At 48.1% G+C, this 25,358-nt stretch overlaps 1 long non-coding RNA gene across 1 annotated transcript; it reads left to right on the top strand.

Annotated features, from left to right (window-relative positions):
• Positions 1-619: 619 nt before the first annotated feature.
• On the top strand, positions 620-24,848 carry LOC142409800 (uncharacterized). The gene is made up of 4 exons (XR_012775777.1): positions 620-872; positions 21,148-21,388; positions 23,078-23,166; positions 24,533-24,848. It is a non-coding gene; the product is annotated as an uncharacterized LOC142409800 (long non-coding RNA).
• The last annotated feature ends 510 nt before the right edge of the window (positions 24,849-25,358 follow it).

The following is a 25,358-nucleotide window of genomic DNA, read 5'->3' as shown; positions in this document are numbered from 1 at the left end:
GTTGGAGAAATGCTGCATGGAGAAGGTCATGTGTAAATGAAGTTTCACTTATTTGTGAATAAGTCAATAAGATATTCACTTATCTCGTTGTTTTCAGACACACCAGTGAGATGGGGAAGGGAAAGGGGAATTTGTGCCCTTCCCTGGGGCAGGGAGTCATTAAGGGGCTGGGCAGATGCATGAGGCTCTAGGAGACACTCGCATCCCACGGAGGGCAAGCTCTCCTTATTTTAGTTGAGCAAAACGGCAGCCATCTCCTGGGCAGCAGGAATGGGCTGAGTTTTCTGGGCAAAAGATAAAATTTGTCGGGTCCCCTGGAAGGCTTCAAAGGTGGGCTGTGGGTGCACGTGGAGGGTGCTCCTTCTTGCCAGTGAGGTGTGCCATGGGGTCAGCTGGCAAGGGTGGCTCAAGGCATAGGGTAGCTGTGTGGCCGGGAGCGAGGAAGATAGTTCCCATGCCACCCTAGGGATGCTAGATGCAAATAGTTTTTTATTTAATCTCTCCCTGGCTTTTACAAGCACTTGTGATGGTGGTGCTTGTTTCACAGGGTCTGAGTAAATAAGTGCTGCTATTGACATTTTACCTTCGCCTGGCTCGTGTGAGCCCGGTGTGATTTAAGGCACCTGTGTAACCCTATTGCTGTTCTCTTTCAGGAGCTGGGCAAGCCTGTGAGCAGGACACTGGGGCATAAATCCCAGTGCAACACCTTCCCCGTGCTCCGTGCTGGGGCCAGGGGTAACGGAGAGACCCTGTGGGTCAGGCAGAGCCCTCACCGAGGGCTTGGGAGAGGCCATCAGCAAAGCCAAGGAAACCAAACAAAAAGAGTTCAGTTCCTCCCAAAACCGCTCGCTGGAAGAGCTGTACGTGTGATGGTGGGTTTGAGCTGCTGTGGGTCTGTGCCTGTGGAGAGCAGAGGTAGGTGTGAGCTGCCCTGGGACGTGGCAGGCGGGTGCGCCTGGAGGAGCCCTGGCCGTGGCTGGATGGGCAGCGTTCGAGTTAACCAAAGGCATGGAAATCTGCGGGGGGACACATCCCAGGCCTTTGAGTCACGCGGGAGCTATCATCATCTTGTGCTTTGTTTTTACGGGGCTGTTGGGGTTTGAGACATTTCCCTGTTGTTTATGACTGCTCAATAATGCTCATTTTTGTAGGGGGAAAACAGGACTCTCTGTTCTCTCAGGAAGACAAATGGCCCCATCCAAGTTGTACAGCGTGTTAATATTTCATTTAAAATTCATGTGTGCGTTTGTTTGTGAAATGAAGCGAACATGTTAGAGCCTTGTCAAGACTGTCATGTGGGTCTCCCTTGACATGCAGCCCCGTACTCTGCCCCTGCAACCAGTGACCCTGTTTCCAACATCCCCTGTCCTCCCTCCTCTCGTCCCCACACGGGGAACATTTTCGCCTTTGCTTCCCTCTGGTAGTTTAAAATACACCATGCAGCGTGCCAGGATTGACCCTGGGGCTCATGACTGGTGCTGCAAACCTGGGGCCGTGGATGTGCTGCCATGGGAGAAGACCCTCAATTTGCAAATGCAGCTCCTGCCCCAGGAGAGCCGGGCTGGGGAGGGGTCTGGAGAGACATGCAGAAGTCCGGGGACGTTGCCTGCTGCTGGCTATGAGGCTGTGCAGAAAGGCACCTGGCGTGTTTGCTGCTTGCCAGCTAAACTTGTTTGGATAGATATGGGCTGCATTTCTAAATGGGCAGTTTTTATCCACTTTTTAATGCTAAACTCAGGCCCAGGGCGAAGCTGCAGTAGAAATTCCCGTGGGAATTAGTGCAGACCCAGAATGGGAGAGTCTTAAAGCTCCTTTCACTGTTTTCCCGAGTAGCACTGGAATAGGATGGTATGTCAGCCTTAAACTGGAATTTCCTGTAATTCGTCAGTGTTCACAATTCTACAACTATTAAAATGGGAATTTTCTCTTTTTTTTTCTTCTTTGCATTTGCTGGATGCCATGAATCAGAAAGTGGCTGGAACAGTTATCTTGCTCCAATGTAATTTGATTCTTTCTCTCTCTCCCCCCCCCTTAGTATTTGATGAGAAACCTTTGTGTTTTCATGCTTTAATACAATCTGGCACATAATTACAAATGACTCATAGATAATCTTGGTCATGGAGCTCTCTGAAATTAGATGATAATTTAGCCTGGAATTTCTGTAGAAAGAACGAAGGAAAAGACAATTATAATTATTCTAATCAAGATATCCTTTTCTTTGCCTGGGGTATTGCTCTGTGAACTGCCAGAGGCCTGAAAGTATTTAGACCATTTCTGCCGCTCACTGTTTCCCAGCCAAACACTACTGATCACCGCGTAGCTTCATCACCGTGAAATTCCCGTAAGTGCTACTGACAGAGAGGAGAAGATGAAAGGTGCGGGGGCAGAACCGCAGAGCTGTGTGCTGGTGGGGTGCGAGCAGAGCAGCCGCCAAAAAGTGATGGGTTTGGGAGCTTTGTGCAAACCCCTGGGGCTTCCCCCCCGGGAGGGACCGAATCCTGCGCAGCAGCAAGGGGACGTTGTGTGACATCCACCACCAGTTCCCACACAAGGGATAGAGGCGTTGCAGCTGGCAGAAAGGAGGGCTACGTGCTCCCGTTCACGTCACTGGATCTTGTGCATCTTCCCTTCCTCAGCTTTGCTGCCGGTTTAGGCGCGGGAAGGTGCTTCCAGTCAAGCGCTGGGCTGCAGGGACAGTGCCACCTTGCACAACAGAAATCCCACCCTTGTCCTCGTTGTCGGAGCCGGTGCTTGGTGTCCCTTTACAGAAGGGATGTCTGGCCCATGGGATGTTGAGCAAGAGAGAGGTCACCATGAGGTATGGCCCTAAAGGGGAAAGAGACAGTTGTGTGAGGCTGTCCTTGGCCTGGTGTGTGTGGCTACTACATCTCATGTCCTGGTCACTCCTATAACGTGATGGAAATGCAAGCAGATTGGTAGGAAAACAGAGCATTTATCTTAGGAGAGACTTGTAAGAGTGTGGCTTGTCTCACCCAGCAAAGGCAAAGAGGGGATCTGAGTTCAATCTATAAATACTTCAAAGGGGCAAGCACCAGGGAAAGGAAAAAGCAAAGAAAACAAGGTTGCATAAGAATAAATTAACCATGAAGTAATCTAGGCTGAAAACTGGAAGGTTTGTTGGTATTCTGGGGATTCTCTCCTGGTTTTATGTTCTGTTTATTTGGGAGAAGGAGATAAAGGCTGCTCCCTTCATCCCAGAGGATGAGTCTGAAATGTAATGACCAACCAGGTCCATGCCAACATTGCTGCCTGTCCTGCTGCTGATTGCTTCTGGCAGCAGCATAACGATAATGTGCTTATGGATGATCCCGAGCCCTGCCCTGCACCCCCTGACGGGCAGCACCATCTTTCCCAGCCCACCCCTGGGGCTGGCTCCTGGCAGTGTCTTGGATAGGGTCAAGCACTGGTGATGCAAAGCTTCTCCTGGTTAGAAACTAAGAGATGTGAGGCCAATAGAAAAGTCAATTAAACTGAACAGAAAAATGTCACGGGAAGAGGGATGGGATTGTGCTGATTTGTGTGATCACTTTTGGCATTTAATTGAATAAAATATAGTTTTCAATCTGCGGTGGGTGCGGGTTTCTCAGCCAGCTGCTCTTGCATGCAGCAGTGTCCGGACTCCACAGGACCTGGTACAGCAGGCAGGTGGGACCCGAGATGGCTCCAGCCCTCTGGGAGATGAAGGTTTCTGGCACACAGATCCCTTGCAGTATCCCTTCCACAGGGTATACGTGAGCTTTACCTTGGTTGCCTGCCCGATGGAGGGGCAAGGACTGGCGAGGTGACCTGTGAATGCAATGAGCATGGCGCTCTCCCCTCGTGCGGTGGGTGCCAAGTGCCGCTTGCACAGATGAAGCTATGTGTTAACAGCTGAAATCTCACCTCAGGCTTTTTTCCCCTGCACCTTTATAGCTCCTGGCTTTTCCCCTGCCAGCTGTTTTCCCACTTCCTAGCACACATCGTATTGCAGGGTCACACCAAGCCCTTGGTGAATGGACACGCTGACAGGGGCATCGGGCAAAAGTCTCCTTAAAAAGAACTTAACCAATTTTGCATTTATTTCTTTTTTACGTAAAAACTCTCCCTTGCTTCCCCAACTTCGGCGGCGTTTCCATTGCGGAGCGTGCTGGGATGCCGAGTCAGCAGAGCTGGCAAACAAAGGCAAGGTGAGATACTGCGGCTGGGCGAGGATAAAAGTCAGGAGTGCTAATGTGCTGAGAAAGCCGCTCTGAGGCAGAGGAAGGTGATAACATTTCGTTAATTCTGTTTGCCAAGCCGCCATCCGGTTTTGCAGACGTGTCCCCAGCTTTGGTTCAAGCCCTGCTGGCAGCTACGTCCTGGCCAGCACTCTCCCTCCCCGCGCTGCCGCAGGCTCTGCGAGGGATGACTGTAAAGGGGGTTTGCCGCAATGAGCGAAAACAGGAGCTTCCCAAATTGCATTAAGGGCCTCCATCCGGGATGGGGTTATCTGCCTTTCCTAGGAGCTCATGTCTGCATGTTACTGGGCACAAGCCCTCCTGTCCCCAGTCCTGGTGCATTGGGGTAGCGTCTTACCCCTGTGCCGGCTCAGTTCATGCTTGCAAAACAGTTAAGCGTGAGTTGTAGAGTGTGTTGCTGTAGGATTACGCAGGCAGCACTGTTATCCTGATGGAGCTCATCCCTTCACCCCCCAGGAAAGCAGCCAGCAGAGGCTCAGATGGCCGGGGGAGGCATTTTATCCTAATTTTGCTATGATGCTGTGCTTCTGACATGTGGGACATGCCGGCCTCAAGCCAGGCCAGCACAGAGGCTAAAGGAAGCAAAACAGCGGCGGGTTTCATGTTTCCCCCCTGTATTTATTAATAGCACACGTAGGGCAGGCTGCGAGGACGGGAGGGCGATCGGCTCCACCATGTGAATGAGCCGGGGCTCCGGGGCTGCGAATGAGCTGGGCTCCCCGCGGGACGCTGCTCTGCTGCGGGGTGCTTTGCAGCACACCTGAGAGCACGGCGAGGCAGGGCTGCCGGGCAATGCTGCCAGGTACACGATGCAAAATAAACACCTTCTCCATCCGCCGTGCCAAATAAACACCTTCTTGTAGGAGGAGCAAAATGCAACAGGGCTGGGGAACTCCTTGGGGCTGTAGGTCCAGGTTCCCGCCCTGTAGACCCACAAAGCTCAAGGAGTTGGGGTTTTTTTGGTGCTATTTTCAACAGAAGCAGGCAAGAGTGCCCTGTTCCTCACTGCCCAGGCCCTAGGCAGCAGTATAGCAGGGGTGCTGCTGATGCCACATCAGTTTTTGAGCGTGGGGTGTGCGTGGAGGGGTGCTGACCCTGTGCTGCGGGGAGGAGCAGGACAGGCAAAGCTGGAAACCTCCGTCTCTGTCTTACCCACCCGGACTTTGCTGAACCCTGCCAGAGCAGGTATGCGAGCAAACCCTGGTGGTTTCTGCTTTCGGGGAGACGACGTACTCTTTAATGTGCCTGCAAACGCTCGTTATCTCAGTGATAGCACGAACAAACTGCTTTGCTGGAAAGCAGCTTGCAAGAGGAGGGCCTGCTCTGCCAGGAGTTTCTCAGGGCTGCCCTGCTTCCCAAAGCCTGTCAGAGTTGCTGTAGATGCTGTAGAAGTAGCAGGAGACTGAAGTCTCTGATAGATGCAAAAATAGCAAGATCAGAGAGAAATGAGATTGGATTCAGAGCAGCTGCTGGGAAACAGACTCTTTGCCATAAACTGAAACGCTCTCAGCACTTGATGTTTGTGCACTACAATGAAAACATCTCTGGTACAGTAGGTTTATTTTAACTACAGAGGACAGAACCCGTCAAATGAATGCACAGCCCCTGATTTGATCTACTTCATTTTCATGTGTGTGTTTTTTCTGCTCTTTGGCAGCTATTAGAGGGCTTGTTGAGGCTGATTTACTGGTGCTGTTTGGAAGGTGGGCTTTATGGGAAGCCACCGCCTCTGATCCCCGTGCGGAGATGCATTATCTGTGAGCTCAGACAGGACGGAAGAATAAGCAGGGCGATGATGGATGTTTAGATTTGCCAGCTGAACTAAAACACTGAGGGGAAAAAAAAAATGCAGTTCTAAACATTTTGCTCCGTCTAAGTCCAGATATCTTATTTCAGTTCAGATAAACTGTGTGTTTTGTAATATTTATCTGCCCCCCCTTAAATGTAAGTTACAGTTAATGTACATTTGCTCTAAGTTTAACAGTAAGGGGCTGTATGTAAACTTTTGAAACACTGTTTCAAAAATAAAACTTAATTTAAAAAAAAAAATATTGTAATCAAGCTTTCCCCATCAGACAATCCTTTGGGCTCCCTCCCTTTTGCTTTAACCAATCTGACACGGACCTGTGAGTTCTTTGGGTCCATCTGAATCTGCATTTTCAATTGCGTAAGCTCTGAACAAAGCGGTTTCTTCACTGTGTTGGAGAAAGCTGCTCTGCTTCCTCTGCCCCCAACGCAATCACCTGCCCCCGCTCCTCTCCTGCCTTTTGTTCTTGGCTGGGAAGCGTTCGCGTCGCTCCTTCGGTCCAGCGGCAATTTCAGAGTGTAAAATAAGAAAGCGCTGTTCTGTATTGATGCACTTGGTGTTTTCAGGGGTGCGGCTGGGACCTTACCGTGCTGCCCGCTCCTGGTTGTGCTCTCGTCTCTGCGGGGATAGTTTCTGCCTGTCCTCCTGCTGATTTCTGTAGGAGAAAATTAATAGGCATGAAGCCAACAGCTTTACAGAGGTGGGACTTCGTGACAGAAAGGGACTTTGGCGGTGCTGTGAAAGGAAAATTATTTCTATACAATTTAACATGAATGAATGTCTCTTGAAGATTAAAAAAAGAAAAAAAAACCCCACCACCTGAGGAACAAAAAAGAAAATGCGTTTGCTTTTAGCGCTGTGGTGGTTGTGCTGCTTGGTAATGGACGCTGGAGACTGACGTCTTCTTTGCCCAGGCAGCGAGGACAGCAGGGCTGGACGCAACTCGGACCTTCACTGGTAGAGCGATCTCAGCAGGAACAAGGCTAGCAGGGCTTCTGTAGATGTGGCCGAGGTAGGTGTAAGGCCCACTTGGACCCAGAGTGGCTGTCCTGTACTTGCGTGGTTTGGTTTGAGATGCTTTCTAGAGCACTAACTGCCACAAAGGTGAGGAAAAAATGGTGGGAAAGGGGGGTAGGCGGTCATCTGGTTCCTCCTTGTCTGAAGGCAGCACCAGCTCTTCTTCAGACACCCAAAGAAACCTTGTCCCACATGTACCTTTCCTCTGTGGCACCTCAGAAATATGTACAGAGATGTGCATCTGCTCAGATCACCAACAGGTCTTGGCACAGATTTGGGGGTGAGCTTCAGAAGCTTGTTGGTAGGGAAAGTTTTGCAACACTGTGGACCCAACTCCATAATGTGCAGAGGGCAAATCCACCAGGTGTCCATCTTGCTCAGCCCTTCTGATGTTATCCTCAGATTCCTATAATTAATCAGCTTTTCCTATGAAAAACCTACGCAGAACATTGCAAGCCAGGAACAAGAAAGTGATTGCTCATAGATATGTATCTAAATTGCTGAACTGGTACCCACCAAATAACAAATGTGATTTTGACAAATGTTCCTACCGTACGCAGAAGCTACAATGCTTTGAGGAGCAGAATAACTCAGCCAGCAGGTACCTGGCTGCAAAATTAATGTTTGACTCTCAATTCCATATTTATTTTGAGATGTCACCTTCATTTTAGTTTCCCCTGTACCTACCTGCTCAGGGATGATGAGGTACAGAGGGCTTGACTCTCTCTCAGCGCACAAAACCATAACGGACCCTTCAGCATCACCCGTGGGCCTTGGGAAGAGCCACGGTGGCACACGGTCCTTGGACCCCAGGACCAGCTGCTGAGGGACGAATTTCAGGGGAAGAGATCATAGCTGGGCAGATACAGTATGTTCACAGACAGAGAAAGATTTTCTTTTAAATTTGATTTATGACAAGTGGAGAAAGGGCGGGACTTCCCAAAGCAGCTAAGGGAATTAGGTGCCTGATTCCCATTGATCTCCCTCTGACAGAGATTAATGTACTGTTTTCCACTTTGCGATGTGCCCAGATGCGTTGGCAGGGGAGGATAATATATCAATCAGTGAGTAATACGTCTGCTTGCTAACTTCGATGAACGGTAGAAGGATATTTTACATTAGGCTCTGAATCAGGCTTTTGGCTGCTTATTACATTTTGGGTTGGGTTGTGTTCGTTGTTTTTTTGGTTGGGTTTTTTTTTTTTGTGATTGCGAGATGTGTTTGCAGGGGTTTATGGGATACTGCACCAACAGTGGGTAAGGCTGAATTGTGGAGTGGTTTGTGTTTTTTTTTTTTTTTTCTGGGGTATGGCAGCAGCAGGTTTTAGAGAGGCAAAACCTCTGGTTCGTTTTCATTTTCCTAAATTCACAGGCAAATGCAGGAAGAATAATTTGACTAAACGATATTTTCCAACCACCTTAGGCGTTTTGCTGAGGCTGCATTTGCATGACAGAGCTTTTTATTTTCCACCTTCTGATACTCGGCAGGAGAGGGACATTATTGTCACTAGAATATTCCCGATTCAGTGAAATTTGAGCGGGCTAATTAAATAATGTAAAAACCTTGCCAAAGCCCAACAGTTTTGTGTGAAAGGAAATGGCACGGCATCCCCTCTCTTTATTTAAATGGGAGGAGAGGAAATATGTGAGTCTAATGAACTCTATAAGTTCCTGTGGCTTATTCTGAGCAAAGCAACCTTTAGTACTATTTGCATTATTAATATCCCAGATGGGCAAACTGGCTGACACTTGACACCAGATAAAAATCACATGGAAAAACTTTATTAACTTCTTCCTGCTGTCTTCTTGGGATTCCTCCTCAGTCTTGGGGAGTGAACACCACTCCTTGGAAATGTGCTGGAAATGGTGAGCACTTTCTGTCTGTTTTAATTTCATATTCTGTTTATTTAAGGACTGGAAGTTTTGGCCTTGGAAGTCAATACCAGGCTCCCATTCATGACAGTTGACTCTGGATGAGGCACGTGTTGCTCCAGGTCTTTTTAGAGAGGGATGTGAACTTGCCTCTTGGCAGAAAGAAGCAGATAGGCCTCCGTTCCCACCAGAGAGCCACGCTTTTTTGTTTTTAGGGAAATTCAAAGTGTTTGCACACTCCTCGGTATCTCTATTACCTCTGCAAACCCTTCCTGCTTACCCAGTGCCACTGTGGGACCAATGGTCTAACCAGGGTCCCTGGGGACTCAGGGCACTGCTGGGTCACATCTAGATGTGACAGGAACATGGACATGCCAGGGACGGATCACCATGCCCTCCTCTGCCCCAGTGATGGCTGGGGTTTTTTTTTTTTGAGTCCCTGAATACTGAATCCCTGAAATGATCCAGGTTAAAAATACCCTTTGATACATGCCCTTTTAACCACAGGTTAAAACCAAACCAAACCCAGAATGATTTCAGTGGTCCTGTTTGCAACCGGGGCTGTGGAGTCAGCTGGGGAGGAGGAACTTTGGAAAGTGGATTTGCCACCAAACCTGGGGGGTCCCGATTCTTCACCTGCTCAGCTGTAGCAGAGGTGCCTCCTTGGCAGAGCAGGCGCAGGAGGCCTGAAACACGCCTTGTCCAGGGGCTGCTCTTCAGTCTAACCTGAGGATGCTGCTATTCCCCTCACCCATCCTTCATCTGTCCAAGTGACCAAGCCAATAAACCCAAGGGATCAGGCAGCATTTCTGGTGTACGGTACCACATGAGGTGCCTACAGACTTGTGTGGAGCATCTCAGAGCACTGTGTCCAGGCAAGGAACTATATGAGAAACCTCAAGCAAAAACTTGCAAAGAGCTAACAGGGATCCCAGGCTTTCCAGGAGGGGAGCTGTGGGAGGATCCCACCTCCCGGTGTGTCAGGTAAACCTGTGGAGAAATGTGTCTTGCTCTCCAGAGCCTTTGATTAGGAGCCCGACAGGTTAGATTTGCACTAGGAGGATGTCTTATGGTTTGGTGGTTTGTTTTTTTTCCTGTATAACATCTGAGATGTGGTGAGAAGAAATGCTCAAATTGTTTTGTGCCCAGATTGCTGTTACAAGTGAGCGCCTAAGGCTAAATGTTTCTGAATGATTTCACTGTCCGGTCAGGACTGTTGATTCAGCTCCATCAGGTGCTGGCAGCTTGCTGGATGTGTTAAGAACTGCTGGGCTTTTAAAAGGCCTTTAATATATAGTCTGCCCTTGCCAGTGCTCTGAGAAACTTTGTAAGGTCCCCAAAAGGTCAAACAGACCTTGGAAATATCCCAAAATGTTTGCTGGAATAAGAGCTGCTCTTCTGGTTTCGCTGTCCTGTGCAAGAAGGCACCGCACCCGCCTGCCAGCCCCTCCGAGGTCCTCAGCTGCAAAGTCTGTGATTGCTTTTAAACAAGTGAAGAATATCGTTAAAGCCAATAAGGGCATTCACGTGCCTGACGTTTGGTTTGGGTTATGCTCTGCTTTCAGTTAGGGTTTGATGTTTTTATCTGCTTCCCTTCGTGCTTCTGCGAACGCATCCCTGCTCCTGTGTCTGCTCCAAGTCCCATCCTCAGTGTGGCGGTCCCCCCGGCCGGCTGCAGATCCCTCCCGGCATCACTCCCTCTCTCGGGCATCGCCCTGGTCCCCCTCTGCCTGCCTTGCTGCGGAAGCGTGCTGTGCAGCACGAGGGAAGAGCATTACCCCTGTCGTTCCCCAGCTCCAGCCGGTGGCCACGTAATTCGGGGGCCAGAGAATGGATGATACTGCAAACACAAGCAGGCGAGAGGCGATGAACTGAAGAGAAGCGTTATTAAAACTGCAGCAGCTGCAGGCTGAGCTGTGCATAAAAGTTTGCTGCAGTCCTGCTTTTAGCCTCCTCCTGAAATGGACAACAGCTCTGTGGTTTGTGTGCAAGCGCACAGCAGATGACACGCGGTCCTTGTCGTCACCGTTGTGTCCTCCTTGATGCCCACTAGGGAATTCAGAAGGCCCCTTTCTGCTCTGTGGCTGTGCCGGGAGTGGTGTGAAACCACACTGGTTTTTCTTCCACCTAAAAGGCTGGTCTGCTTGTGTGGTGGTTCAAAGACCTACTGAGATGCAGCTCTGCCGTGCCTCTTCCTTTCTTCTGGGGAGGAAGACCAGCATGTGGCCCGCGCTGCGTCTGCCTGGGATTGTGCTTGTCACGCGTGTGCATTGCGAACTCCATCCCAGGCTCTCTGCCCGAGCCGAAATCTGCAGACCTCGAGAGCCCCTGGTGCTTCGGTGGGCTGTGAGCCAGTGCTGTGGGGTGGGGAGGGGGAGAGGTCCCCACAGTGGGCTGCACGGGGCTGCGTGTCCCCAGGCGAGCACCGAGCGCTGGCCGCTTGCGTGCCGAGGATGGCTGCCAGCCTCGGAGCGGGGCGCGTGAGCCAGCTGCGTGCATTTCGTGCTCAAAGGATGAGACTTCGCAGGGCTGAGCCTGGCTCTTGGGCACAACCGAATCATGCCAAGGCACGTGGTTATGCTGGAGACCACCTCTGGAGATGAGCTCCTGTGCTCACGAGCAAGAGGTGTCATGCTGAGGAGGAGTCATGAAATGTCCCTCCATAGGTTACAGATGCTTCTTGGCATCCTGTAGCACCCAAGACTTTTTTTTTTAAAAAAAAAAAAAAAAAAAGACCACCAAATGCAGCAGGAAAGGTGCAGAGGAGGCTGAGAAGTCAGCAATGCCTAAGTCCCTGCAATAATGATTTCTTGCATAACCCCCCCAGGAAGCTGCCCGTGCTCCTGCGCTGCAGAGAGGGCAAGAAAGTCCTTGCAGTCCCTGCCAGTCTGATCGCTTGACTCTGGTGACAGGTTTAACTCCAGGACACCTGGAGGCTGAAGGAAAACTTTGTGTCCTAAAGCTGCCTTCTCTGCTGGGCCAGCTCTCGTCCTCCCATTTTATGGGCTTTCTGCTTTCTATTTTTATCTGGTACGCAGGTTTGCTGAGCAAGAGTGCCCTCAGTCACTCCTAATCAGCTGCCTCCCCAATCGTGTCAGGATAAATAGAAGTGTAACGTATGCCCCAAATGGCAGAGGAACAGAAAAACTTCAGTGACTAATCACTGTGAAAGGGTGCATCACAGCCACCAGAGCCATTTCTGCTAAGCTCAGGCTAAAAATCCCAGGGCAGATGCTATTTATGTTGTACAGCACTTCAGAGGCAGCACTGCAAGAAAGCAGATAGACAGAAATGAAGGTCAGTCCAGGCCTTTTAAACACTACATTACTTAAATGGCTTTTCCTGCCTCAGCTGTCTTGCTCTGAGATTAGCCCAACTCCAAATGAGTTTTTTTTTTTTCCCCTGCTGCAGTAAATCACATGCATATTTCTGTGCTAGTTCTGAGGCTGGAAGATACAGAGCCGTCCTACACATTTGCAACCAATTGCTCAAACTGAATGCCTAGCTGGGAGATCCCTTCTAAAATAGTTAACAATTACAACATATCCCCAAATTGCATCAAACTTTTGATCTGCTTGGTGTTTAAAAAAACCCAGGAACTCATTTTCTAAATTGCTGTCAAGTCTTTAATTTTTTAGGTACATAAAGCTGACATGTGAACACACCCATGTCTATAGCATAACCTTGGCTTCTCTGAATTTATGAGAAGCTTGGCAAAATTTGAATGCCTGAGTTACTAAAATAACTTTCGATGTAATTAACATGTATTGCCTTTCCAGATACTGGGGAAATTGGATAATTGAAGTTCAGGTGACGGAGGCTGCACGGCTCTCTGTAAAAGCTCAGAGTGTCCGCTGTACCTCTTTGAAGTGACCTCATTAAAATCAGCAGAGCAGCATACTAAAATGCTGCGTTAGTTTATGTTTTGGGAATACTTCTGCTCTTCTGTCGTCATTTTTTTCTGATAGACTGACTGGAAAACTTGTCGGGCGCTCCTGAACGAGGGTTGGGTCTTGGAAGATGCTGCATTCAGGGAGCTCCGGAGATGCTGCCATGACCGTCTCAAGTGTTTCTGCCTTCCGACACTTTGCAGGGGCAAAGGCCAGACTCTGCATTTTCAAAGCAAATGTAAATCCAGATTTAGCACCCTATGGGTTACAGATTTAATCCAGTGTAACGGAGAGCAGCATGTGGCCCGTACTTCAGAGCTATCAGTGGTTCTCGAGTAATAAAGCAGGGGCGCAGATCTGAATGCCTCAGAAACCATCTTTCCTGACTACGACCCCACCCTGACAACTGCCTGCTGCAGGAATGCCTGTGCCGTGGATTAAAATTGCATTTACCAACATAGAAGTTAACTCAGCACTTTTGTAGCGTTTGTAATTTGAGTGGCTTGTAAAGGCCTCTGTGTACCAAAAGGAGTATGTCCTTGACCTATTGCTATTTAGGTAGATTGCCAGATTATCAGATTAGTTTATTTTTTTCCTGTGTTGCCTTGAAGACCTGTAAAACGGCGCGGCTGCCCCGCGAGCCATCTCTCAGTCGGCCACGCGAGGCACCCCAAAGACTTTTGTTCCAGGCTCTCTCAGCAAACTCCAGAAAATATTTCTGCATCAGCTGCGTTTGTTCCACACTTCCTAGCTTTTCTTTGGAAACAGAATTTCTAAGGTTTTTAAAGACATTTGAGACGCTTGCCTGTGGCCAGCTTCCATATCCCGTGAGAGCCGGGCAAGGCGGGAGGTGCCGGCGCTCCCTTTCACCAGGTCTCAGAGGAGTGAAAGATCTTTTTTGGGTCATAACAAAATAGGACGTCCATTTGAACACAAGGGAACTGTGCGAATGTTGGATTTCTTTTTTTGTTCATTGACCAAACTGAAAAGGAAGCTCAAGTTAGATCAATTCAAACTAGATTATTTAAAAGTATTTTTGCAAGGTGAAATATTAAGCAAAATATTTTGTTTTACCAAGAACATAAAGTCTAACTGCTCGGATACTTAACTTTGTTATTTTTTCATTATGAAGTTTGAAACAAAGCCATGTATTTCATGCCTGAATTTCCAAGAATTCCACTCCCCTATTTTTTTTTTTATTTGGAACATACCCAAGAAGTTCAGTCCAAGCTAATAAAATCTGACCATCTTGAAAACTTCATTTTGTAGTAAATTCTTGTTTCACCGTAATATTTCTGGCTGCTTTTCCTACATGGAGCACCCAATCTGATGCCCCCAAGTCTTGCCTCTGGCACCATACCCCATGTGAAAGCTCTGGGTGAACTGACGTTTGTGTTGTCAAGCATGACTTTGGCCTGAAGAGCAGTGGGTCCTTCAGGATGGTCTCCAGAGACAACTCAGGGCAGCTTCCCAGAGATCGGGAGTTTTCTGACCAACAGAAGGACTAAAAATGTTGGGAGGGACACGCTTTTAGGCTCTGATCTACATAACCATCACAGTGAAAAGTCTGTTTGTTGCACAGCATCCAAGCTGGAGCAGGGCATCTGGTTTTGCTAGCAGAGTGTGATATCGGATCCAATTTAAAATAAAAATAAAAGAGCTTAAGCCCTGGCTCAGAAAACAGTTTTGAAGTTGTTTCAACTCAGCCCTAGCTAGGACAGCACTTAAATGTGTTCCCAGCCTTAAGCGTGTACTTAAACTTACTTAAACTGGACCTAAGCATGCCCTTGAAAATGCTTACGTGCTTTCCAGAGCTCAGTTCATTGCCGTCCAAAAGGTCCCTATGGAAGCTGTTGCCTCCTTGGGTAAAGAGAATGAGCCTAGCGCACTGTTTTCAGAAATGTAAAAACTATAATTAAAATGGCAATAATCGGATTTATCTCATCTAAATATTCTTTGGTGTGAAATCTCCCGTCTGTATGTGGGTGAAAGGATTTCTTTCATCTTTCCATAAAAACCAAGAAGGTAAAAAAGCGAGAAGGTATAAACATATCCTTCAGCTGCAAGTGTTGTACTGAATTAGCAATTCTTCTGCAGCTGAATTGAAAAGATGTTGAATATTACTATATTGTAGTGTACACATTAGTAGAATATTATACAAAAACAGTGTTCATTGTTCTCCATTATGCAGAGGTATATGTGCATTTAAATAGTCACATCATGACTTGGGTTTATTGCACCAATATTTTATTTATTTATTGCAAGCTTATTTTTACTGCTGACAAATATTTTCTGTGTAGTTTGAAATTCAAAAGAAATAGTCACAAACAGTCATTAATGTTTAAAGTCACAGGTTATTATTTAGTGTAGTGCTGGTTATATTATACATTATGCATTAAATACTTTTCGGTGGTACACTTATTAAATACAAATTGAGGCAAACCAATCCCTCAGTGGGAACAGACCTGCCAAATAACTATTTTCTTTTTACTTTCAATCTGACATACAAATGAAGATCTTTTAGATTTCAAAGCTGGTGCTGTTTTTTCCCTCTCTGCTCTGTTTTCAGTGTGGATTTCCAGGACTATGGGGACTTGTTAAGGAAAGATCAAACATAATATATATATGTATTAATGCATGAAACAGATATATTTACCTCACAGGGGCATTGAGAATTAATTAGTCACTGATTAGAAAGCAGTGGAAAATGAAAACCACTATCTAAGCACTCGATACTATTTTTCCTTTGAATCCGCAGCTGAAAATGAAGCCGGTCCGAGCCGGTGTCGTGGGACGTGTCCGCACTGCTCACGGTCTGGGCTAAGCCGGGGTGCAGCCTCAGCACAGCCTGGCAGCAGCAGGGTTGCCTGTAGCCAGGGTTGTCCGTACCGTTTATCTGACTGAATTCGTCAAGTAGCTCTTTTAGACTGCCTAGGTGTGAATACTTTTAATGAGGTCAGGCTGCGCCTTGAGCATCTGGCTGTGTCGCAGCTGTCCCCAGATGAGCTTGGTGGTGGAGTGGCTTCTCCATGTTAAGTCCGTGGGGCCGTTTGGTTTGGCTGAGGACGGGAACAGCCGCCCCGAGGCAGGAGCAGGGACCGCGCAGGCTGCGGGCGTGCCCGCACGCCGGCCGTGCAGGTGCTGCGGGAAGAGGGTAGGAGCAGAGCAAACATGGGGTAACGGTTCCCCTCAACAAGCCCCAGCCACTACCAGTGTTCGGCTCAGGGACATCCCGAGCCTGACGTGGTGTCTGTATGCTTAACCATCCCCAGAAGATTTATTTTCTGTGGACAGGCTTATTCTTTCCTCGAAGCTGGGTAAACCCTCAGCAGCCCCAGGTCAATGCTGCAAGGAGCTTCCAGAGGATTTTTGGAGAAAACCCTCTTTTTCATTTGTTTTTAGCCCGCCACCCACTAGTTTGATGTTGTGCTCTGGAAGGCAGCGAGACACCATTTCCCGCTCACCCTCTCCGTATTGATCCTGAGTTTACAGACCTTTATCACATCTCCCCTCAGTCATTTCTCTCCCGATGTGAGACGCAAGTCAAAGCCTGTTTAGCTGTTTCTTGAGTGGGTTAATTTTCCTGAACCCTCCTCTAAGGACAAGGCCCATTGAGCCAGTGCCGAGGGATGGAGATCTTGGTAAAAGTGAAGTTGAAAACGGTGAGTTTTTCTGCAACGCCTCTGGGAAGAGGGGAGCTCTCATCCCGCTGGGAGGGGAAGGGGAGGCACCAGGAGATGGGCTTAGAAAGGAGATTTTCATCGCTAGCTCAGTGTGTTGAATTACTGCTCCTGTGTGAATTTTTGTTTCTGAATGCTGTGGCAGGTATTAGTATATTGGGATTGTAATGAGGAGGCAGGACAACCAGGGCTTTATGTAAATGTCTTGTTATTTATATTTTCTACATATAGTCAAAGCAAGCTCCCGAGCTGTCTGTGCTGGCTGTCCGGCTCACGTCTAACCCCAGTGAAACCCATTTAAATCATGGAGACTGAATCGGGTCTCCCAGCTGTCAGAGCCCCCTGCTAAAACAGGGGAGGAGAAAAAGCCTCTCTCCCACCTCTGGGGCCGAGTTCAGTGAACATGATTTGGGTTTTCGTGTGGGTTGGAGGACGGGGGCGTGATGGGAGGGGGGTCACAGGTGTCCCGTGCAGCCCCTGTGCTCACAGGCAGCATGTCTCAGACCACCTCTGGAGAGCTGCAAAAGCTGAAAAAAATTCAAAGAAGTGAAGCAAAACACAGAAAGAGAAAGAATAGATTGTGATGGTTTTGTGGGATTAGAAACACACTTCTTAGGTAGCATTTAACCCTTTAATTCACTGCCAGTGCCCTCAGACATTGTACTTGGATGTGAACCGAAAGCAGGGCTGTGAGAAACACGGCACGAGGGGATGCCTTGCGGTCCCTTCCTGCCCATACGGCTCCGGCTGAAACGCAGGGATGTTGCCATCAGCCCCGCAGAGCAGCTGTAGCTGAGCACAATTTTCAGCCCTTGCAGAAGCAGCCGTGCACTGCAGCGGTGGCCAGCCCCGGCCACAGCCTGGTTTCTTCTTGCCCATGTGCTGAAAACACAACACACTAAAAAGAAATTTTACAGAGCCGTGTTGAGAGGTGTGCTCTAAACTCCATTGGAGTTCCTTGACATGACATTTTCCCTTCCCTGGGGGACATATAAAAGCATCCATCCGCTCGTGCCACATGGGCTGAGGATCGCCGTGGGAGAGCGTGTACATGTGTGCGGCTCCAGGCGCGGGCTGCCAGAGTACTCACATGCTGTCGTTTGCACAGGGCTCCATATATTTTAGCTAGGACCCTTTGGTTACACATCTTGCAGCACACAAGCAGCATCTCCCAACATTGGTCTTTCTGCTTCGGCAGTAGATGGATTGAGCAGCGACTAATTCCTTTTTTCTTGAAAGCAGACCAAGCCACAGCACCGGAATCTCTCATTAGACAAGCAGAATTACTGCCTTCTGCTTTCCTATAGATTTTGCCTTAGCCTCTTACCTGCTGCGCCTCTCACCCTGTCCTCTCCCCGTCCGGGTGGCAAATAGCAGCAGACTTAAAGCAGATTTACTGGGCGCGATGCCTGACGTTTGGTGGGCTGGTGGACGCGTGCTGCGTGCCACTGACCGCTGCCTTTAACAATAAGCGAGGGGCCGAGTTGTAGCAACCATTTTCTCACCGTAAAGGCATAACTTCAGGTCTTAGGCTCATTTTATCCAAATCTTTTAGGGACTTAACGTCCTTGGCTGCACGTAATTAAAAAGCCACAAGAGAGGACAGGCAAGTAAGCAGATAGGCAGCAGCAGAGACCAACGGGGTGACTGCTGAGACAACCGAGATGAAAATAGGAAACAATATTAAAAATAGCTCCAACTTTTGGAGCCACAGGTTCCTCTGCAAGCTCTGTAGAAACTGAAGGATATTATACCCCTGCAGGGAGCGTCGTAAATCCATTAAAATTACTTCCAACTGTACAAAAACAGGGGCAAAAAGGCACCATAATGTTTTTACCCGCCACCTCAGCCCCCTGTCAAGAGGAAAGGGGCCGGACGGTGAACGGCTTCTGCCAGAGAGCAGGATGAGGTGCTGGGAGGGAGTCCAGGAGAGGTGGGTTTGCTGGGCTGGGTCCCAGTTAAAACATTGCCGCTGAGCTGATCACTCCAGTGTCGGCGGGAGCGGCGGCACAGCCGGCTGCCCGTGATGGGCCGGGCGGTGGGGCAGCGAAGGCAGCGCGGGCTGGCACCGGCGTCTCTCCCGGGAGGGGTCTGGGCAGGGTACGGACGGGGTGGTGCCTGGCAGCTGCCTGCTCTGCCTATGGCCCCGTTTGACCCAGCTGGGGAGAGCTGAAATCCAGTCTCTGGTTGTCCATCGGGAAGAAACCATGAGAAAACAGCAACGTCACGAGTCAGAAAAGAGCCTGTTTACATCTTTGGTAGAGTGGATGAAAACATCCAACTGGCCCTGTTTATTTTAGGAAACGTTTTATAGATGGTCAGGAATTTTCATTAAAGGGTTATTTTTAATTTTTCTTCTTGTCCTTCTGAATCAGGGGAGAGTGCAAAGCCAAGGAGACCCTCCCGAGACCCGGTGCAGAGCACCCGACAGGGTAATTAATCCACGTTCTCTAAGAAACTCTCCTTCAAGTCTTACAACTTCAAAGAAGAAAACCCACAGTACCTCTGGCTGCAGGGTGTCCATGTCTTGCTGTCTGACATTTGATGCAAAGGGGATTCATTCTCCCACATCCAAGCTGAAATTCCCCAGGTACTAATCAGCAGTTTCACATTTTCAGCTTGAAACGATTTGTGTGAGAGCCATTAGAAGCTAGGAAGCGGAGTGTATGAGAGATGCTCTTGCTTGGTCTTTCCAAGGAGGAAGTCGTTTTTTATTTGCATTCCTTGACTGGTGACATTTAAGATGTTTGCCCCCAAATTTTAAGCTGTAGAAGGAACTGGACCACCCCGTGCTTCAGCGTCGATGGAAACAAAATCTGGCTGTTGAGTATTTGTGTGTTGTCTTAAACCTGAGCTTCCTCGCTGAGATATCTTCTTTAGTGGAAATTAAATAACATACAGTTGCCCCTGTCTACAAGGCTCATTACTGTCTGTCAGTTCTGACCATTATATCCACTTAAAATACCACAGGGAGAGCTTATTGGGATTCTTCTGATATACTATTCCTCCAAAAGTCAATCAAAAACCAATCTAGTGCACTTAAGGCTTTTACTGCTTTGCTGAAGACAATCTCCCAGTATCGGCTAATCTGCACAGTCTGCTCCAATAGCACAATGATTTTTAAGGGCATGTGAGAAGAGATTACCTACCTGTTTGTAAATGAGAATAATGGCTCACTTTCAGTGGGTTGTGGGTGTACGATCAGAGGTGACAAATGCAATTACTCCTCCTTCTCCAACCGGAGGGGGAGAAAAACCCAAGCGCAATGTGCTTGTTTGGACTGTGTCATAAAATCAGCGGAGAGTTGCTTGGTGGGAGGAAATCATCAGTGGGATTGTTGGTCGGGGAGGTGAACGGCAGACAATGGAGCCGAGTTATTTCCCAGAGGTGCTGGTATGCGAAGCAGACTCCAGCGTGGGAGGGGAAAGGTTTGTTTTCAGAGCAGCTAATAGTCCCAAAGGGTCCCGAGGCCCTGTGCATCGCTTTGCTCTGCAGGGCAACGGGGAAACAGAGGCACAGCTGTGCTGCAGGGTTTACGGAGAGGTACGGCCTGCAAGAGCAGGGCAGAAGGGACAAATTCCCTGAGCAGACTGCCTGCAATGCTTCCTGCAGATGGAGGGACGGAGGGAGAGATGGACAGGCACAGCACTGCCCAGTTAGAGTGCCAGTAGTGTTAAGAAAATATTGTGTCCCTAAAGAGGGTCTGTGTACTCCTAGAACACTTCTCAGGCATGGAGCAGCATCGTCCTCATCACAAACATGGGGAAACTGAGGCACAAAACACTTCGGCAATTAGCACAGATAGTTTACAGTTAACCAAAGAACAAAGCAGTATCCTTGCTCCCTGTCCTGCTTTAATGAAAAAGGTAGCTCTTTGCTCCCTCCATTTAAAAGTAAGTTTCATTTCTACGTTTTTCAAGGCATGCAGTGTCTCTGAGGGTTGTTGTACTGGAAGTTAGTGTCAGTCTGGCTTCCAGATGACACAGAAAGCCTCCATGTGTCCTCCCACCATCCATAACCCAGGTTCTCACTGCACTGCTGGTGCTCTCACTCACCCTGGTGGGCTCACTGCCTTGAGGAGAGGCAGCCCGTGCTCTGTGCCCTTTCCCTTCTTGCCCTCTCGTAAAGCCAGGGCACTCCTCCTGTGCCAAAACTCCCAACTCAAGTGTCAATTTATGTGTATTTCATGCACAGGTGTACTGGGCATCTGAACAGAAGGCAGATTTCCCCAAGTATAGCTCATACTGAGACAGAGAAGTGCAGTGGTGGGGCTTAGGACAAGCTAAGCATTGGTCTTCTACGGGTATAGCACTCGTGTGTTGTCTTTTGGTCATTAGAAATGACTAGTCGCCTTCACAAACGCCTTGGGGCTCCTTGGGGTTCAGGTATGCTCTTCCCTGCTGTAGTCCATGCCAGACAGCTTTCCTGATCAGGCTGGACAATGAAAGACACTTCTTCCTTTCCTGAATCTTCTTGTGACAATTTTCATGCCGCGTTGTGTGTTTACTCTGTTAGCACGTTGAGCGCTCTTTGAATGGCCTAGGGGTTGTGTGTTAGAGAGCTGGACACTTGCTATGATGTTCCGGGACCCCATTTTTAATATCCAGGGCTTAATCTCCAAGTTTCTGTTTCTCTTTCCCTTAGATGAATCTGGAATCGCCACCTGTTAACTCAAGCTGGAGTTTCCTTGTCTAAGGGGTTTACCTAGGGGAGAGGAAGGCACAGAACAAATGCAATGCCGTCTGAAGTTAAAATGCTCCAGACCTTCCTGTGCTCTCCTTTGGAGTCCTTCCTTCATTGCTTGCAGAGATGGGGTGCATGAGACCACACGATACTCTGGGACCAGAGAGGGACGGACCTTACCTGCTCCTTGCTTTCCCCAGAGGTTTGTTGAGTAATATTTCTTTTTTATGCTTTAACTATCAGTCTGAACATTAGGCTACTTGTTTCTCTAATTCCATTCTGGACATACTCTTGTAAAACCTCATACATCATATTATGAAGATATTAAATGCACAGTCTTGTGATATTTACTTGTAATACTATTCTGGAAGCACAAGAAAGAGGTCATTGTACCACAGATGGTTAAATGAGAAATGTGGTTCCTAATTTGAATAGCATCTTTCGGCCTTTGTAGAGATAGGCACTTACAGGCGCGTGCTCTGGGATGCACCATCGCAGCAGTTCTGACAGCAACTGCGGGTGACCAGATGCAGCCCAGTCTGCACTTGCAGTTCATCGCTGGGGCTCTGTTGCCTTCAGTGGAGAAAACAGAGCAACGGTGGTTCCTCCCTTCCTCCCCAGCCTGGAGGAAAGAGCCTGTTTCTGAAGCTAGCAAAGGGGGAGACATTATAATGACTCCTGTCCTGCTGATTACTCAAAAGCAGAGGCTGACTTTCTAAGTTTGCAATTTTGCATGTCCCTGCACAGACACAGCATCTAACAGCACGTCAGAGCTTCATGTGTTTATCCTCGGCTCTCTGGGACGCAGAGGAATGTGTTCCCCTCTTCTCCCTCTGTTTTATGGATGAGGAGTGGAGCAGAGATGCTAAAGCTCAGCCTGACTGTCTTGCCTACAGCCATCAAAGACATCCACGGTAGAGAAAGGAACCTGTCACCAAGTATTTCTCCTGCACGCAGAGGAGCTCAGTGGCATTGGCCAACAGGGCCACTTCGAGCACCGGGGAGTCCCCGGCTGGGTCTGGGGGAGCATCTCCCTGCCTGGGTAGCCTCACGCTCCAGAGGCAGGGAGATCCCCTGGCCCAAGCCTGCTCCACAGCCATGCTCACAGGTCACCTGCCTGGAGTTCACGTCCCCATTGCTCCCATCCTGGTCCCTCCATCTGGGATAGGTAATGACCTTGTTACCTCCTTTCTACCATCTTAAGCACATGCTGCAGAGGAAAGCAATCCCACTGCTCTGTGCACGATGTAGCGAAGTCCAGATGCTGTAAACGCTTAACTAGGCTTAACTGGGTGGTTACATGTTGAGTTTGAGCTGCTGAAGCCTACTTTTGCAGTTGAAAACTCAAATAGTGTAAAAATTGTAAAGTGACTCATAAAATGACTAACATGACATCTCTATAGACTTCAGGAGACACTTTCTACCCTTTTCATACCCAATCACAGATTAATTCATCTGTTTGATAAAATAAAAAGTAATTAATATATTTCTGTCATGTATCTCCTTGCAGTTAGAATGATAAAATATTCACAAGAGAGGTGGCTTGGAAACATGAATTTGATGAAGATGATTTAAAAAGAAAGAAACTTTAATTAAAGTCTGGAAAGGTCATTGAGTCCTACCATCAGATAATGGTAAAATTATAAAACAGATGGCAAATGTCCCCAAGAAGAAGAGAAGCAGTGGTCTGGAAAAAAAGAAAGAGATACTGTTAACAAAGTAAAACTCCACTTAGCACAGGCATTGCTCTAACAACCTGGAGAGCAGGAAGAAGTGGTCAGACAATTTGGACTTGCAGAACTAGACTTTTTGACTGCTATTAAAAAAATTAAACTTATGGAGAAGAACATTGTATTTAGGTTTGTCTCATTTCACCGATTTCTTTTTTCAGGTGTATTGTGGTAGAGGAAGACCCTCTGGTGTCTCCGGAGAGAGTAAACCTGAGTTGATTTGAAACCTTCTTCTTGAGGCAAGCTAAAGGTGAGGACCAACTGACCCTGCTATTCCTGGATAACTGTTCAGAGACGAAACTCGGAGTCAAAGGGTCCTGTTGGCAACAGGCATCTGTGTGTCTTAATCCCACTGCCTGAATGAGCTGTGTGTGCTTGGGAAGGGCTGTGGACTGGGTTGTGGTACGGTCGTCCCAGGGTTAGACCCCCATTGTATTAGAAGCTGTAAACACACACAGAGCACTTCTGCGCTCGTGCTATGACCATTCAATCTAGCTACAGCTGGAAATGCAAACAGTAAAGATGCAGTGGCAGAAGTTTTAAATCAAGCTGGCGATCTGGCTGCATATTTTGGTGGACCTGCACTGTTTCCTGGCCTAGCCTGCCATGTCATTGCCGATAAGGAAGAGAATAAAACTCGGCAGCATCATTCTGCAATGTTATCAATGCGTGCAGCTATGACTGGACCCACCTCAAAAAAGATACAGCGATCTAGAAACACTGCAGAGATGAGGGGAGGTTTGGAGTGGCTTCCTTGTGATGTGTCCATGGCTAGAGAGGAGTCTTCAGCTTGGGTGAGGATCTGGAACACAGAAGCTATCAGCTGTCCTCCAAGTATGGGACAGAGTGCTTACAACATCAGGAGCAGATGAATAAGGAATAAATCATCATTCAGCCACTTTTTTCTCTCTAATTCTGTAGAAAAAACCTGTAGGACTTCACTAGAGAGGAGCAGGTTCAAAGTAAACCACAGGAGGTGGTTTGTCACATGGCTCATAGCTTCACTGGAACTCATCACTAGGTGTTCCAAGAGGGATGGAGAAACACTTGAAAGAGAGCCCACTGGAGTTTATTAACATCAAAGATGCTGTTTTGGGCTCAGGATGTTTTCAAATTGCAAATTTTGGGAGCTAGGAGAGCTTTCTGAGGAGGTATTACTTTACACTTGCCCCATCCTCCTACTCTTCCCTAGGTGTCTGCTGTTGTCTGACTGATTTTGGAGGTAGGACATCAGGTGAGATAGACTCATGGTATAACCCAATAAGGCTATTCTTGGAATCTTATTGTTAGGTTTTCAGCTAGGTTAAAGCTACCCATTTCCTCACCTCTGTGATTCTTCTCTGAACCCAAGGCCTTAATGGTGGCCACAGATCACGGGCTGGAAGGCTAGAAGGCTAGATGAGCAAGAGCTCATCTGTCCACTGTCTTGGCCCTTGGCAGGGTTACCTCAGCCTGACTTGTTCCTAGCAGATGTGTCTGCCTATCCTGAGAAATCAGGGTCATCTCTCCAAGGGCTGTCATTAGTGCTTTGTTGTCCTAAGCATTAGTAAGCCTTTTGTACTGTCAGGCCTAAACCCATCACCCGTCTTAATCTATTCTCTTTATTCTGTCCCCAGGAGGCATGAAGACCAGGGCATGACACTTCCAACTAACCTTCACCTATAACCAGAAACCTTTACTTTTTTGGAAGACCATGGTCAGAGACAAGAATAGGAAAATCAAGCAGATGAGGAGGCCATGAGATCGTAGTGAATGCATCATTTTTGGTCCAAGAAGCAGAGATGTCTAGCTTGCCCCACGGCTTAGCTATTATCTTCCATGTTGTAGGACTAGGTGACCTTCTGTAATGCAATATTCGTGGGGAGGAATTGTGTAGCATCTGTGGGAACATGGTGCTATGAAGGTCCTATATCCTTTCTGTCTGTTTTTGAGGAAAATAAGGAGGTTTCAAATAAACTCTGAAAACCTGGAGTATTTTTAGTTTAATGTCCTGTGATTACTGTCCTGTTCAGTGCGTTGTTACATGCCACTTCCCCAGAAATCCCACTGCTGCTCACAGAGGGTTGTTCAGGTCTCAGTGTTAGGGAAGGCCAGGCTCAGGGTTGCTCATGGAACCCTAATTCACCATGATCTCAACTTCACTTATCCTGTCACAGTCTATTTTTTCCACTAAAGCCGGTCTCAGTTAATGCAGTGAAGGGATGGCGCTCACTCACTGAGCAGCTATTGGAGACACTTTGCTCCTTATTGTTCGATGCACAGCCCCAGGCGTGAGCTATTGCGCTTGCTTTAAGCTCTCTTGGGTTTTTCTTGTGCCCATTGCTGCCAGGTGAGTGAATGGAGGGCTGAAGAGATATTAAGAGCAAAGGTTTGCAAGGAGACTGACTACCTGCCTGCAGTGTACCTGATTTGCCAGAGTACTTCACCTCTTAGGACATGTCC

This window comes from Mycteria americana, chromosome 5 (assembly GCF_035582795.1).
Source record: "Mycteria americana isolate JAX WOST 10 ecotype Jacksonville Zoo and Gardens chromosome 5, USCA_MyAme_1.0, whole genome shotgun sequence".
In the NCBI taxonomy this organism is placed as follows: domain Eukaryota; kingdom Metazoa; phylum Chordata; class Aves; order Ciconiiformes; family Ciconiidae; genus Mycteria; species Mycteria americana.
This window is presented reverse-complemented; position numbering and strand designations above follow the sequence as displayed.